Source organism: Mus musculus, chromosome 13 (assembly GCF_000001635.26).
Source record: "Mus musculus strain C57BL/6J chromosome 13, GRCm38.p6 C57BL/6J".
In the NCBI taxonomy this organism is placed as follows: Eukaryota; Metazoa; Chordata; class Mammalia; order Rodentia; family Muridae; genus Mus; species Mus musculus.
Window position 1 is genome coordinate 106677015 of NC_000079.6, and position 14006 is coordinate 106691020.

Genomic DNA, 14006 nt, shown 5'->3' on the forward strand with positions numbered 1-14006 from the left:
ATCTGACAAGAAATATTCTGTGGTCAAGTAAACTGTGAAACTCTACCTATCATATCTCTTCCTGGCACCTCACAGTATGTAATAATATATTAAAGACTTTGAGAAATTCTTGAATAAGCAAATTTATTACCTCCATCTCATATAGGGTCTTGCTAGGTACCCAAGGCTGGTCTTCAATTCACAATTTTTCTGTCTGAGTCTTCTGCCTGCTGTTTTATTTTCTTATTTAAAAACATTTGGGATTGGAGAGATGGCCCAGCAATTAAGAGCACTAGCCATTCTCCCAGAGGACCTGGGTTCAACTCCTAATACCCACATGGCAGCTCACTACTACCTGTAACTCCAATTCTAGGTATCTGACACCCTCACACATTTTGTGTGTGTGTGTGTGTGTGTGTGTGTGTGTGTGTGTGTGTGCACATGTGCATGTGCATGTACATGTATGCACCTGTAGAGGACAGAGGAAATCTTGTGGAAGTTGGTTCCCTCTTTCCATCTTGTCAGTTCCTGTGGGGTAGAATACAAAGTGTCTGGTTTGGTGGCAAAGATCTTTACCCACTTAGCAATCTCACTGGTCTTTAACATTGTCTTTAAACTAATATTTGCTAAAACTGTTTGGTCTTGAGAATTGTTTTTCATAAAGCATTATCCCTGAGCCACAATTAGGAAATGGCGCTTGAAGAGCCACATTAGCTCGCCAGATGTCTTGTCCAGAGCCTGTGCTATAGCCACGTACATGACAGTGTGGCTCTTGTTTGGCACATGTTCTTGGGGACTCATTATTTTTAAGGAAACAAAACACCTTTGCTTCCACAAATATCCGTTTACCAATCCATAAAAATATAGAAATGAATGTACCTACTCTAAGGATAAGTGGATTAAAAAGCATCTATGTCTTTAAACTTGTGATAAAGGTGACCATTATCACACATCAACATGAGTTGCAGTCTTTCTTCATAAAAACTAATTTCTTAGAACAAAGAGCCATCTTATGGTATCTGTTCCTTTCTGCGACTCACAGCACAGGCCGTAATCCTTAAGTCGACAACAACAAGGTAGACACTAGCACACACAGGAGAACCATTCTCTTAGGGAGAATCACGTGTTTTGTTTTGTTTTGTTTTGTTTTGTTTTGTTTTGTTTTCTAGCAGAGCCATGGCCGCTTGCTAAATGGGCACCATTCAATAAAATGTTACAGAGTTTCAGAAATGTGGATGATGGCTTCCGAATTTGACAGTGTGGCTCTAGACACTTCCCATTGTCCCTTGTCCTTCCCTCTTTTCTCCTGACCTCCCTAGGCCAAGCAAAGCCCTGATTCATCTGCATTATGGCATGCCAATTTGCAACTCATGATTGAGTTGATATTAAGCTTTGATGGAGGAGTTTTTCATGAGAATGATGGATCAAGTTTTCCTGATGACAAGACTCTTGCACAGGCATCCTCCCTCCCCCCATGATCTCATCACTATTAACATCCTTGGATTATAGCCCTGAAGGCAGCTACTAAAATGTGAGTACTTTCCAGATGAGGAGATTGTAGTAAAGCATTATCAATAAAGAATGTCTTTGTCCCTCTAAATTTATCAATTTGTGGCAGAAAATAGGGTCCTAATGGAATGAGACAGAAGATGGATGTGTTTTGATGAAACAAATTGTCCAGAGAATGGACAACTTACCTCATTAAAGGACGATGCAGTGGAATAACTATTTGGAGATCAAAACTAAAAGGGAAAAATACCAGGTTCTGGGGATAATTTCTAACCATTTTTAAAGCTATACACATTAAACTTTATATCTTTTACTTTGTTTTCTTCACTATATAAATTTTCACACATGAATACAATGTATCTTTATAATATACTATGCCTGTTCCTCTTCTCCTAGCCCCCCAGTTCCCCTCCCAATTATCTGTTCTCTTCTTTTTTTTCTTTTATTATTATTTTTTTACTAATCCGCTAAGTCCAATATGGGCTTGGGTATGGGACCATCCACTGTTACATAGGAAACCAACCAGGGACAGAAACCCACAGAAAAGGACTTTTTCTCCCACAAAAACTATCAATTGCTAATAGTTCCCACTAGGGTAGATCCTCAAGAGCCCTCCTGCCTGTATGTTGGGATTTTTAATGGCTTGATCCTGTGCAGGTCATGCATACAATCAGCCACAAGAATTATGCCCTTAGTAGCCAAGTCATATGCTGAAGAAAGCATTTCACAGCATACCTCCTGTCTTACTCAGGGTTTCTATTCCTGCACAAACATCATTACCAAGAAACAAGTTGGGGAGGAAAGGGTTTATTCGGCTTACACTTCCATACTGCTATTCATCACCAAGGAAGTCAGGACTGGAACTCAAGCATGTCAGGAAGCAGGAGCTGATGCAGAGGCCATGGAGGGATGTTCCTTACTGGCTTGCTTCCCCTGGCTTGCTCAACCTGCTCTCTTATAGAACCCAAGACTACCAGCCCAGAGATGGTCCCACCCACAAGGGACCTTTCCCCCTTGATCACTAATTGAGAAAATGCCTTACAGTGTATCTCATGGAGGCATTTCCTCAATTGAAGTTTCTTTCTCTGTGATAACTCCAGCTGTGTCAAGTTGACACAAAACTAGCCAGTACAAGCAGCGGTCGCCATCTGGGTTCCCGGACTCCGCGGGACCTAGGAAATTAGTCTGAACAGGTTAGAGGGTGCGCCAGAGAACCGGACAGCTTCTGGGACAGGCGGAAGCACAGAGCCACTGAGGCAGCACCCTTGGCGGGCCGCAGACAGCGGGCCACCATCCGGACCAGAGGACAGGTGTCCGCCTGGCTTGGGAGGCGGCCTCAGCCTCAGCAGCAGCGGTCGCCATCTTGGTTCCGGGACTCAGCAGAACTTAGGAAATTAGTCTGAACAGGTTAGAGGGTGCGCCAGAGAACCGGACAGCTTCTGGGACGGGCAGAAGCACAGAGCCGCTGAGGCAGCACACTTGGTGGGCCGCAGACAGCCGGCCACCGTCCGGACCAGAGGACAGGTGTCCGCCTGGCTCGGGAGGCGGCCTCAGCCTCAGGAGCAGCGGTCGCCATCTTGGTTCCAGGACTCCCTGGAACTTAGGAATTTAGTCTGCACAGGTGAGAGTCTGCACCACAGAAGCTGACAGCTTCTGGGAACTGCCAAAGCAACACAGCTTCTGAGAGAGGCCCTGTTTTGGGCCTTCTTCTTCGACCAGGAGGAGGTCCAAAAACAAGATATCTGCGCACCTTCCCTGTAAGAGAGCTTGCCAGCAGAGAGTGCTCTGAGCACTGAAACTCAGAGGAGAGAATCTGTCTCCCAGGTCTGCTGATAGACGGTAACAGAATCACCAGAAGAACAATCTCTAAACAGAGTCAACAATAACAACTAACTCCAGAGATTACCAGATGGCAAAAGGTAAACGTAGGAATCCTACTAACAGGAACCAAGACCACTCACCATCATCAGAACCCAGCACTCCCACTTTGCCCAGTCCAGGGCACCCCAACACACCCGAAAACCTAGACCTAGATTTAAAAAGCATATCTCATGATGATGGTAGAGGACATCAAGAAGGACTTTAATAAATCACTTAAAGAAATACAGGAGAACACTGCTAAAGAGTTACAAGTCCTTAAAGAAAAACAGGAAAACACAACCAAACAGGTAGAAGTCCTTACAGAAAAAGAGGAAAAAACATACAAACAGGTGATGGAAATGAACAAAACCATACTAGACCTAAAAAGGGAAGTAGAAACAATAAAGAAAACTCAAAGTGAGGCAACGCTGGAGATAGAAACCCTAGGAAAGAAATCTGGAACCATAGATTTGAGCATCAGCAACAGAATACAAGAGATGGAAGAGAGAATCTCAGGTGCAGAAGATTCCATAGAGAACATCAGCACAACAATCAAAGAAAATGGAAAATGCAAAAAGATCCTAACTCAAAATATCCAGGAAATCCAGGACACAATGAGAAGACCAAACCTACGCATAATAGGAGTGGATGAGAATGAAGATTTTCAACTCAAAGGACCAGCAAACATCTTCAACAAAATTATTGAAGAAAACTTCCCAAATATAAAGAAAGAGATACCTATGAACATACAAGAAGCATACAGAACTCCAAATAGACTGGACCAGAAAAGAAATTCCTCCCGACACATAATAATCAGAACAACAAATGCACTAAATAAAGATAGAATACTAAAAGTGGTAAGGGAAAAAGGTCAAGTAACATACAAAGGCAAGCCTATCAGAATTACACCAGATTTTTCACCAGAGACTATGAAAGCCAGAAGAGCCTGGACAGATGTTATACAGACACTAAGAGAACACAAATTCCAGCCCAGGCTACTATACCCAGCCAAACTCTCAATTACCATAGATGGAGAAACCAAAGTATTCCACGACAAAACCAAATTCACACATTATCTCTCAACGAATCCAGCCCTTCAAAGGTTAATAACAGAAAAAAACCAATACAAGAACGGGAACAATGCCCTAGAAAAAACAAGAAGGTAATCCCTCAACAAACCTAAAAGAAGACAGCCACAAGAACAGAATGCCAACTTTAACAACAAAAATAACAGGAAGCAACAATTACTTTTCCTTAATATCTCTTAACATCAATGGTCTCAACTCGCCAATAAAAAGACATAGACTAACAAACTGGCTACACAAACAAGACCCAACATTTTGCTGTTTACAGGAGACACATCTCAAAGAAAAAGATAGACACTACCTCAGAATAAAAGGCTGGAAAACAATTTTCCAAGCAAATGGTATGAAGAAACAAGCTGGAGTAGCCATCCTAATATCTGATAAGATTGACTTCCAACCCAAAGTCATCAAAAAAGACAAGGAGGGGCACTTCGTTCTCATCAAAGGTAAAAGCCTCCAAGAGGAACTCTCAATTCTGAATATCTATGCTCCAAATACAAGGGCAGCCACATTCATTAAAGAAACTTTAGTAAAGCTCAAAGCACACATTGCGCCTCACACAATAATAGTGGGAGACTTCAACACACCACTTTCACCAATGGACAGATCATGGAAACAGAAACTAAACAGGGACACACTGAAACTAACAGAAGTGATGAAACAAATGGATCTGACAGATATCTACAGAACATTTTATCCTAAAACAAAAGGATATACCTTTTTCTCAGCACCTCATGGTACCTTCTCCAAAATTGACCACATAATAGGTCACAAAACAGGCCTCAACAGATTCAAAAATATTGAAATTGTCCCATGTATCCTATCAGATCACCATGCACTAAGGCTGATCTTCAATAACAAAAAAAAATAACAGAAAGCCAACACTCACGTGGAAACTGAACAACACTCTTCTCAATGATACCTTGGTCAAGGAAGGAATAAAGAAAGAAATTAAAGACTTTTTAGAGTTTAATGAAAATGAAGCCACAACGTACCCAAACCTTTGGGACACAATGAAAGCATTTCTAAGAGGGAAACTCATAGCTCTGAGTGCCTCCATGAAGAAACGGGAGAGAGCACATACTAGCAGCTTGACAACACATCTAAAAGCTCTAGAAAACAAGGAAGCAAATTCACCCAAGAGGAGTAGACGGCAGGAAATAATCAAACTCAGGGGTGAAATCAACCAAGTGGAAACAAGAAGAACTATTCAAAGAATTAACCAAACGAGGAGTTGGTTCTTTGAGAAAATCAACAAGATAGATAAACCCTTAGCTAGACTCACTAGAGGGCACAGAGACAAAATCCTAATTAACAAAATCAGAACTGAAAAGGGAGACATAACAACAGATCCTGAAGAAATCCAAAACACCATGAGATCCTTCTACAAAAGGCTATACTCAACAAAACTGGAAAACCTGGACGAAATGGACAAATTTCTGGACAGATACCAGGTACCAAAGTTGAATCAGGATCAAGTTGACCTTCTAAACAGTCCCATATCCCCTAAAGAAATAGAAGCAGTTATAAATAGTCTCCCAGCCAAAAAAAAGCCCAGGACCAGACGGGTTTAGTGCAGAGTTCTATCAGACCTTCAAAGAAGATCTAATTCCAGTTCTGCACAAACTTTTTCACAAGATAGAAGTAGAAAGTACTCTACCCAACTCATTTTATGAAGCCACTATTACTCTGATACCTAAACCACAGAAAGATCCAACAAAGATAGAGAACTTCAAACCAATTTCTCTTATGAATATCGATGCAAAAATCCTCAATAAAATTCTCGCTAACCGAATCCAAGAACACATTAAAGCAATCATCCATCCTGACCAAGTAGGTTTTATTCCAGGGATGCAGGGATGGTTTAATATACGAAAATCCATCAATGTAATCCACTATATAAACAAACTCAAAGACAAAAACCACATGATCATCTCGTTAGATGCAGAAAAAAGCATTTGACAAGATCCAAGACCCATTAATGATAAAAGTTCTGGAAAGATCAGGAATTCAAGGCCCATACCTAAATATAATAAAAGCAATCTACAGCAAACCAGTAGCCAACATCAAAGTAAATGGAGAGAAGCTGGAAGCAATCCCACTAAAATCAGGGACAAGACAAGGCTGCCCACTTTCTCCCTACCTTTTCAACATAGTACTTGAAGTATTAGCCAGAGCAATTCGACAACAAAAGGAGATCAAGGGGATACAAATTGGAAAGGAGGAAGTCAAAATATCACTTTTTGCAGATGATATGATAGTATATATAAGTGACCCTAAAAATTCCACCAGAGAACACCTAAACCTGATAAGCAGCTTCGGTGAAGTAGCTGGATATAAAATTAACTCAAACAAGTCAATGGCCTTTCTCTACACAAAGAATAAACAGGCTGAGAAAGAAATTAGGGAAACAACACCCTTCTCAATAGTCACAAATAATATAAAGTATCTCGGCGTGACTCTAACTAAGGAAGTGAAAGATCTCTACGACAAGAACTTCAAGTCTCTGAAGAAAGAAATTAAAGAAGATCTCAGAAGATGGAAAGATCTCCCATGCTCATGGATTGGCAGGATCAACATTGTAAAAATGGCTATCTTGCCAAAAGCAATCTACAGATTCAATGCAATCCCCATCAAAATTCCAACTCAATTCTTCAACGAATTAGAAGGAGCAATTTGCAAATTCATCTGGAATAACAAAAAACCTAGGATAGCAAAAACTCTTCTCAAGGATAAAAGAACCTCTGGTGGAATCACGATGCCTGACCTAAAGCTTTACTACAGAGCAATTGTGGTAAAAACTGCATGGTACTGGTATAGAGACAGACAAGTAGACCAATGGAATAGAATTGAAGACCCAGAAATGAACCCACACACCTATGGTCACTTGATGTTCGACAAGGGTGCTAAAACCATCCAGTGGAAGAAAGACAGCATTTTCAACAATTGGTGCTGGCACAACTGGTTGTTATCATGTAGAAGAATGCGAATCGATCCATACTTATCTCCTTGTACTAAGGTCAAATCTAAATGGATCAAAGAACTTCACATAAAACCAGAGACAATGAAACTTATAGAGGAGAAAGTGGAGAAAAGCCTTGAAGATATGGGCACAGGGGAAAAATTCCTGAACAGAACAGCAATGGCTTGTGCTGTAAGATCGAGAATTGACAAATGGGACCTAATGAAACTCCAAAGTTTCTGCAAAGCAAAAGACACCGTCATTAAGACAAAGAGACCACCAACAGATTGGGAAAGGATCTTTACCTATCCTAAATCAGATAGGGGACTAATATCCAACATATATAAAGAACTCAAGAAGGTGGACTTCAGAAAATCAAATAACCCCATTAAAAAATGGGGCTCAGAACTGAACAAAGAATTCTCACCTGAGGAATACCGAATGGCAGAGAAGCACCTGAAAAAATGTTCAACATCCTAAATCATCAGGGAAATGCAAATCAAAACAACCCTGAGATTCCACCTCACACCAGTCAGAATGGCTAAGATCAAAAATTCAGGTGACAGCAGATGCTGGCGAGGATGTGGAGAAAGAGGAACACTCCTCCATTGCTGGTGGGATTGCAGGCTTGTACAACCACTCTGGAAATCCATCTGGCGGTTCCTCAGAAAATTGGACATAGTACTACCGGAGGATCCAGCAATACCTCTCCTGGGCATATATCCAGAAGATGCCCCAACTGGTAAGAAGGACACATGCTCCACTATGTTCATAGCAGCCTTATTTATAATAGCCAGAAGCTGGAAAGAACCCAGATGCCCCTCAACAGAGGAATGGATACAGAAAATGTGGTACATCTACACAATGGAGTACTACTCAGCTATTAAAAAGAATGAATTTATGAAATTCCTAGCCAAATGGATGGACCTGGAGGACATCATCCTGAGTGAGGTAACACATTCACAAAGGAACTCACACAATATGTACTCACTGATAAGTGGATATTAGCCCAAAACCTAGGATACCCAAGATATAAGATACAATTTCCTAAACACATGAAACTCAAGAAAAATGAAGACTGAAGTGTGGACACTATGCCCCTCCTTAGAAGTGGGAACAAAACACCCTTGAAAGGAGTTACAGAGACAAAGTTTGGAGCTGAGATGAAAGGATGGACCATGTAGAGACTGCCTTATCCAGGGATCCACCCCATAATCAGCATCCAAACGCTGACACCATTGCATACACTAGCAAGATTTTATCGAAAGGACCCAGATGTAGCTGTCTCTTGTGAGACTATGCCGGGGCCTAGCAAACACAGAAGTGGATGCCCACAGTCAGCTAATGGATGGATCACAGGGCTCCCAATGGAGGAGCTAGAGAAAGTACCCAAGGAGCTAAAGGGATCTGCAACCCTATAGGTGGATCAACATTATGAACTAACCAGTACCCCAGAGCTCCTGACTCTAGCTGCATATGTATCAAAAGATGGCCTAGTCGGCCATCACTGGAAAGAGAGGCCCATTGGACACACAAACTTTATATGCCCCAGAACAGGGGAACGCCAGGGCCAAAAAGGGGGAGTGGGCGGGTAGGGGAATGGGGGTGGGTGGGTATGGGGGACTTTTGGTATAGCATTGGAAATGTAAATGAGCTAAATACCTAATAAAAAATGGAAAGAAAAAAAAAAAACAGAGACGCAAGAAAAAAAAAAAAACTAGCCAGTACACCTCCCTAACCTCTTATTCTCCTACCTCCTTTCCAGGATCTTCCCTGAGCCTTAGAGAAAAGGGATGATATAGATAAACCTCACTTAGGGATAAACATGAAGTCACTTATTTTAAGCACTTTGATCATTTGCATGTCTCTGCATTAATCACTACTCATTGCAAAAAGAAGTTTCTAGAACCAAGTTTGAGAGCAGCAACACTGAGTTGAAAGGTTCTCAGACCCATCTGGCTACAGCAGGTTCCACATGATCTTAGGGGCTGGGTAAAAATAGAAAACCATCGCCTCGGAACTCCTCTTGGAGAGGTCCCAGAGTCCTCCTCATTCTTTCCAGCTGCCCCTTTCCTTCTAGACCATATCCATTCCACCAACTCACAGAAATACTCTATATCAGGGACCTAGGACAGTCACACTAGGCTAGGACTTAGACCAGTGCATTGTTCAACCTTCATCAGAGAATCTCCTGCTTTTGGTGGATGGTAATTAACCCAGAGACCCACAACTGGACAATGGAGAGAGAGAGAGAGAGAGAGAGAGAGAGAGAGAGAGAGAGAGAGAGAGAGAGAGAGAGAAGAGACAAGACTTGGGAATACTCAGTCCTGCATGAGACCGCTTCCCTCAAGACTCGGGATCTCTATGGAAGAGGAGACAGAAAGATTGGAAGAGCCAGAGGTGGTGGATGACGCCAAGAAGACAGTAGCTTCCAGACAACAGGTCTGATGCACACTGAGCTCACACAGACTGACAGCACACACGGGATCTGCACAGATTCAAACCAGACAAAGTCCCAACACTGTCACGGGGTGGTAGACACAAAGCCTCACCCTAATCAAGAAGTTATTTGCAGCTGATATCTGTTGAGAGAGGGGAAAAACAGTTTTCTTCAATGGCGTTGCGCTGGATACATCAACCACATTCCTAGGCAGGCTCAGGGCCAGGGGTAGTTGGCTAACACAAAACATATTCTACAGAATGGGGGGTGTGGGTGGAGGCTTTGGTTTTGCTTTGGTTTGTTTGGGGATATTTTCTGACTGGTTGGGTTTTATTTGCTGTGATTTTTATGTTTTGTTTTCTGTTTTGATATAGGGAGAGAAAGAACATGAGGCTGGGTGGGTAAGAAGGTGGAGAAGATCAAAGGAGTTGGGGAGAGCAAAGAATATAATCAAAACATATTATACAAAAATGTTTTTGGTTACTTAAAAAAGGAGTGGGAGGCCTTGAAGTGTGCTGCCTACTTTTATGGGGTTCTAGGATGGGGGGGGTGGTTTCTAGGGTGGGATAGTGGGAGAGGTTCTAGATTCCTTTTCAGTAATTTCTTTGGACTCATATACTTCCCTTGGCTCCTCTGGTTGAAGGTCCAGAGTGCGGGAAGAGCAGCACTACCCTGGAATTTTCTGCTGCTCTCTTCTATGCATCTTTCCTAGGCAGCTTCCAGCTGGGCTCCAATTCTCAGCTTCCCTACAGACTCTCCCCTAGTTTAATATCTGTTTATACGCCCCACAGGATGAGCCCTTCCTGTATGTTATCATAGCTGGTTTGTTTGTTTTTCCTGCGTTTTAGTGGCGAGTCTTCCAGTACGCCAACTTACCCAGACATCTAGCCCTTTTCTTTTTATAGTTTCAACTTCAACCCCCTAGTATAGGGTATTGTTTCTTACCAAATATAGGACTTTATAAGACCATGAAGGTAGATATGCACGGGAGGGTTCAATATTTAAATATATCATTTGAGCCAGATAAGAGAATATTTTTCAGCAAAATTAAAAAAAAAATTGAAATTCTTAAAATTATAACCAGTTCTGGCAGAATTTCAGATTTTAAGGAGGAAAAAGCGTATTTGTCTTTCCCAGAAATATTGTTTATTAAAACAGAAAGTTACTCATTTATGTATAAGGAATAATTAGGATTTTGGGTAAAATATCATTCGAATTAAAATTTTCTGTATTGGACTAGCAAAATGGTGCATGCCACCAAGCCTGACAAACTGAACTCCATTCCAGTATCCCAAGTGGAGGAAGAAGATAATCAGCTCCCTATATCTGACCTCTGCCCTCCTCACAGGACCTTTGGTACATGCGTACACACACATAAACAAATAAATGAATGCAAATTAAAAACAATATTCTCTATACCTACAGTAAGGATGGCTTTAACCCAACAGTGTGGAGTTTCTAACGTGGTCAGCTCACTCCTACGTCTTTGTGTGATGCTTAAGAAAAAGTTCTAAAGATTATTTTTCAACACACATTCTCTTCAAAGGGCAGCAATAAACATATGCAAGTTATTTAGATTCTTGAAAGTTGGCCTCAGAAGATAAGAGTGCAGTTCAATTCACAGCTGTAAAGAAAAGATGCACAACTTACACCATCCGCGTCTGGTCCCAGGACAACTTCTGAGATCCATCTGCACATGGCTCTCCTCTTTTTAATATACAGGGGTGAACTGTTGAAAACACACAGGATATCTGTTACAGTGAATCCAGCACTTCAATGTCATTACACAGAATTTATTGGATTAAAGTTTGTAATATACAGTATTTTAATAAAGTTTCTGTATTCAATTTCATGCACTTATATATATAAATAAACCTGTCTCTAAAAACTGAAAACTAAAAAAGAAAAAAAAAAGACAGAACAAGCAAGTGAGAATTGAGAGGACTGGTGTGAGGGGGAGGCAGGAGATATTCATGTATTCAGCAGCACTATGTATTTTGAATTTGGAACTTTTAAACAAGCTTTACCTCCATATAAACCTAAAGGGAACAGAATGTGCAAATGATTAGGGGAAATGAGGCTTCATCTCACATTATAGAAAAATCTCTCACTCAGCTTTTTTAAAAAGAACATAAGTCGTTTAAAACTTCCTTTCCTTTACCAAGAGCTAAGTCCAGAAAACTAACAGCACTGAAGCCAAAGAAGAGGAAACACACACACACACACACACACACACACACACACACACACACACACACACACAGTGCACAGCAAAGTAACAAGAGGAGTTGCCTGGCAGGCTGAAGATGGGTTACTCAGCAGTGCCAGAATTCTCCTTTTTAGGGGCACTTTAAGAACAGGACAACCTTTACAACCACCTACCAGATCTCTTTAGATGCCCGAAAAAGAGGCAAAAGATAGCACACTGTTCTCAAACATCATCCATGTGTGCCGCTCTAGATTAAAGGTGCAAGAGGAATGTGCACTACGGGCCAGCCACCTCCAGGGACGCCTGCGTCTCGACCTTCCAGTCAGCTAGCACGGTGTTCAGTCCTATTCCTTTTCGTTGTGGAGGTGCACTGCAGACCAGTTCTCAGGACACAGAGAACCTCGTGATGCTCCTCTAGGCCTCCTCTCAAGCTGTGCTTGCATTGGTTTGATGAATCACTTTAATATACACTAAAGGACTGAAAAATATAGAAGCAACATGTGCCAATCAATAGAGCTTCATAAAGAGTTCCTGCTTCTCCGTTTTGTCTGACTCTAAAGGGAAATTTACTTTGGCCTAAAAAGGTCCTAAGTAGAAAGACTAACAACATAGCAACTAAGTCATTGTCCGTTGGACTCCTCTCAAAGCAGAGAAAGAAATTCTCCCCTGAAGCTCTGTGTCTTATGATTCATTAACGTGAAGTCCCAAGAGGGAGAAGGCAGAGAGCCAATACAGCTACACTGCTGGTGGATGGGAGAGATTTGGGGCTAATAGCTCACAGATTTTCCCCTCTCTCTCCACTTTAATCCTATTCCAACCTATCCCAGGGGGGTATCTGGATATACAGGAGCAGCCTCAGAGGGAGTTCTCATATTTTCTGATTCTGTACACATGGGTGACAGATTTGTCCAGCCAAGAATGTCTTCCTCTGACCCCATTGAATATATTACTAGAAAGGCCCCTCTTTTGAGTACTTTATGAAGTATGTCCTGCAGGGCTCCTCTGTGCAAATAGGAATTGCTAGGGTCTACTATATTTGATGCAATTAATGCGTGTTAATAGTCAGCTGGACCACGTTAATCAAATTATCTGAGCACTCAAAGCAACTCCCCAGAGGAGGATGAAGCCCAGCGTGGGGAGAAGAACAAGGAAGTTAAGGATTTAAAAAAAAAAAAAAAAAAAAACAATCCCCAAGTGAGCACAGTTCACTTCAGGCCATTCCTGAAGGTACCTCTAGAGAATGATGAGCAGAAGTCAAGCATCTTTACGCCTCCATGACAACCACCATCTCCCTGCTGTCTCCTCCACAGCATCTGGCTGCACAGGGACAGAAGAAACTGACAAGTCTTCACTGTGTTAATTATGTTATGAGGAGCTGCTATCAAGACTGCTGTCTATCCAGGGGGAAGCTTTGTGAATATTGAGGGCTGTGCTATTCCCAGACCCTAGCCATGAGGACTATTGCACTTAGCACATGCTAAGAACTTCTCTGCCTATTTTTAAGAATAAAAAAATTCTAAATCTAAAACGATATGATATTTTAGACAGACTACATAGGTGAGTTCTCCAAAACCCTCCATGGATATAGCATGAGACTCAATACAGACTCAATATGATGGATTCAAATATGCTTGCATAAAGACTGTAGACTACAAATGTTATGATAAAAAAAAATTGAGAGGTACCTTTGGCAGGCCAATGCCAAGGTGTACCCCTGAGAAACTGCACCATATGATAGATCTAGTGTAGAAGAAGTTTGTTGGGGGAAGGGAGGGGAGAGGGAACCTGAGGAAAGGATGGAGGGAGACAGGTGGACATGTAGACAGGCAGACAGAGCAGAGAGAGAGAGAAAACCTAAGGGCAGAGAGGAGGCATTCAGGCAAAGAGAGAAAGAGACAGAGAGGCAGTGAGAGACAGAGAACCCCAAGAAACAGGAAACACAGAGAGGTAGGGCTGGGTTGG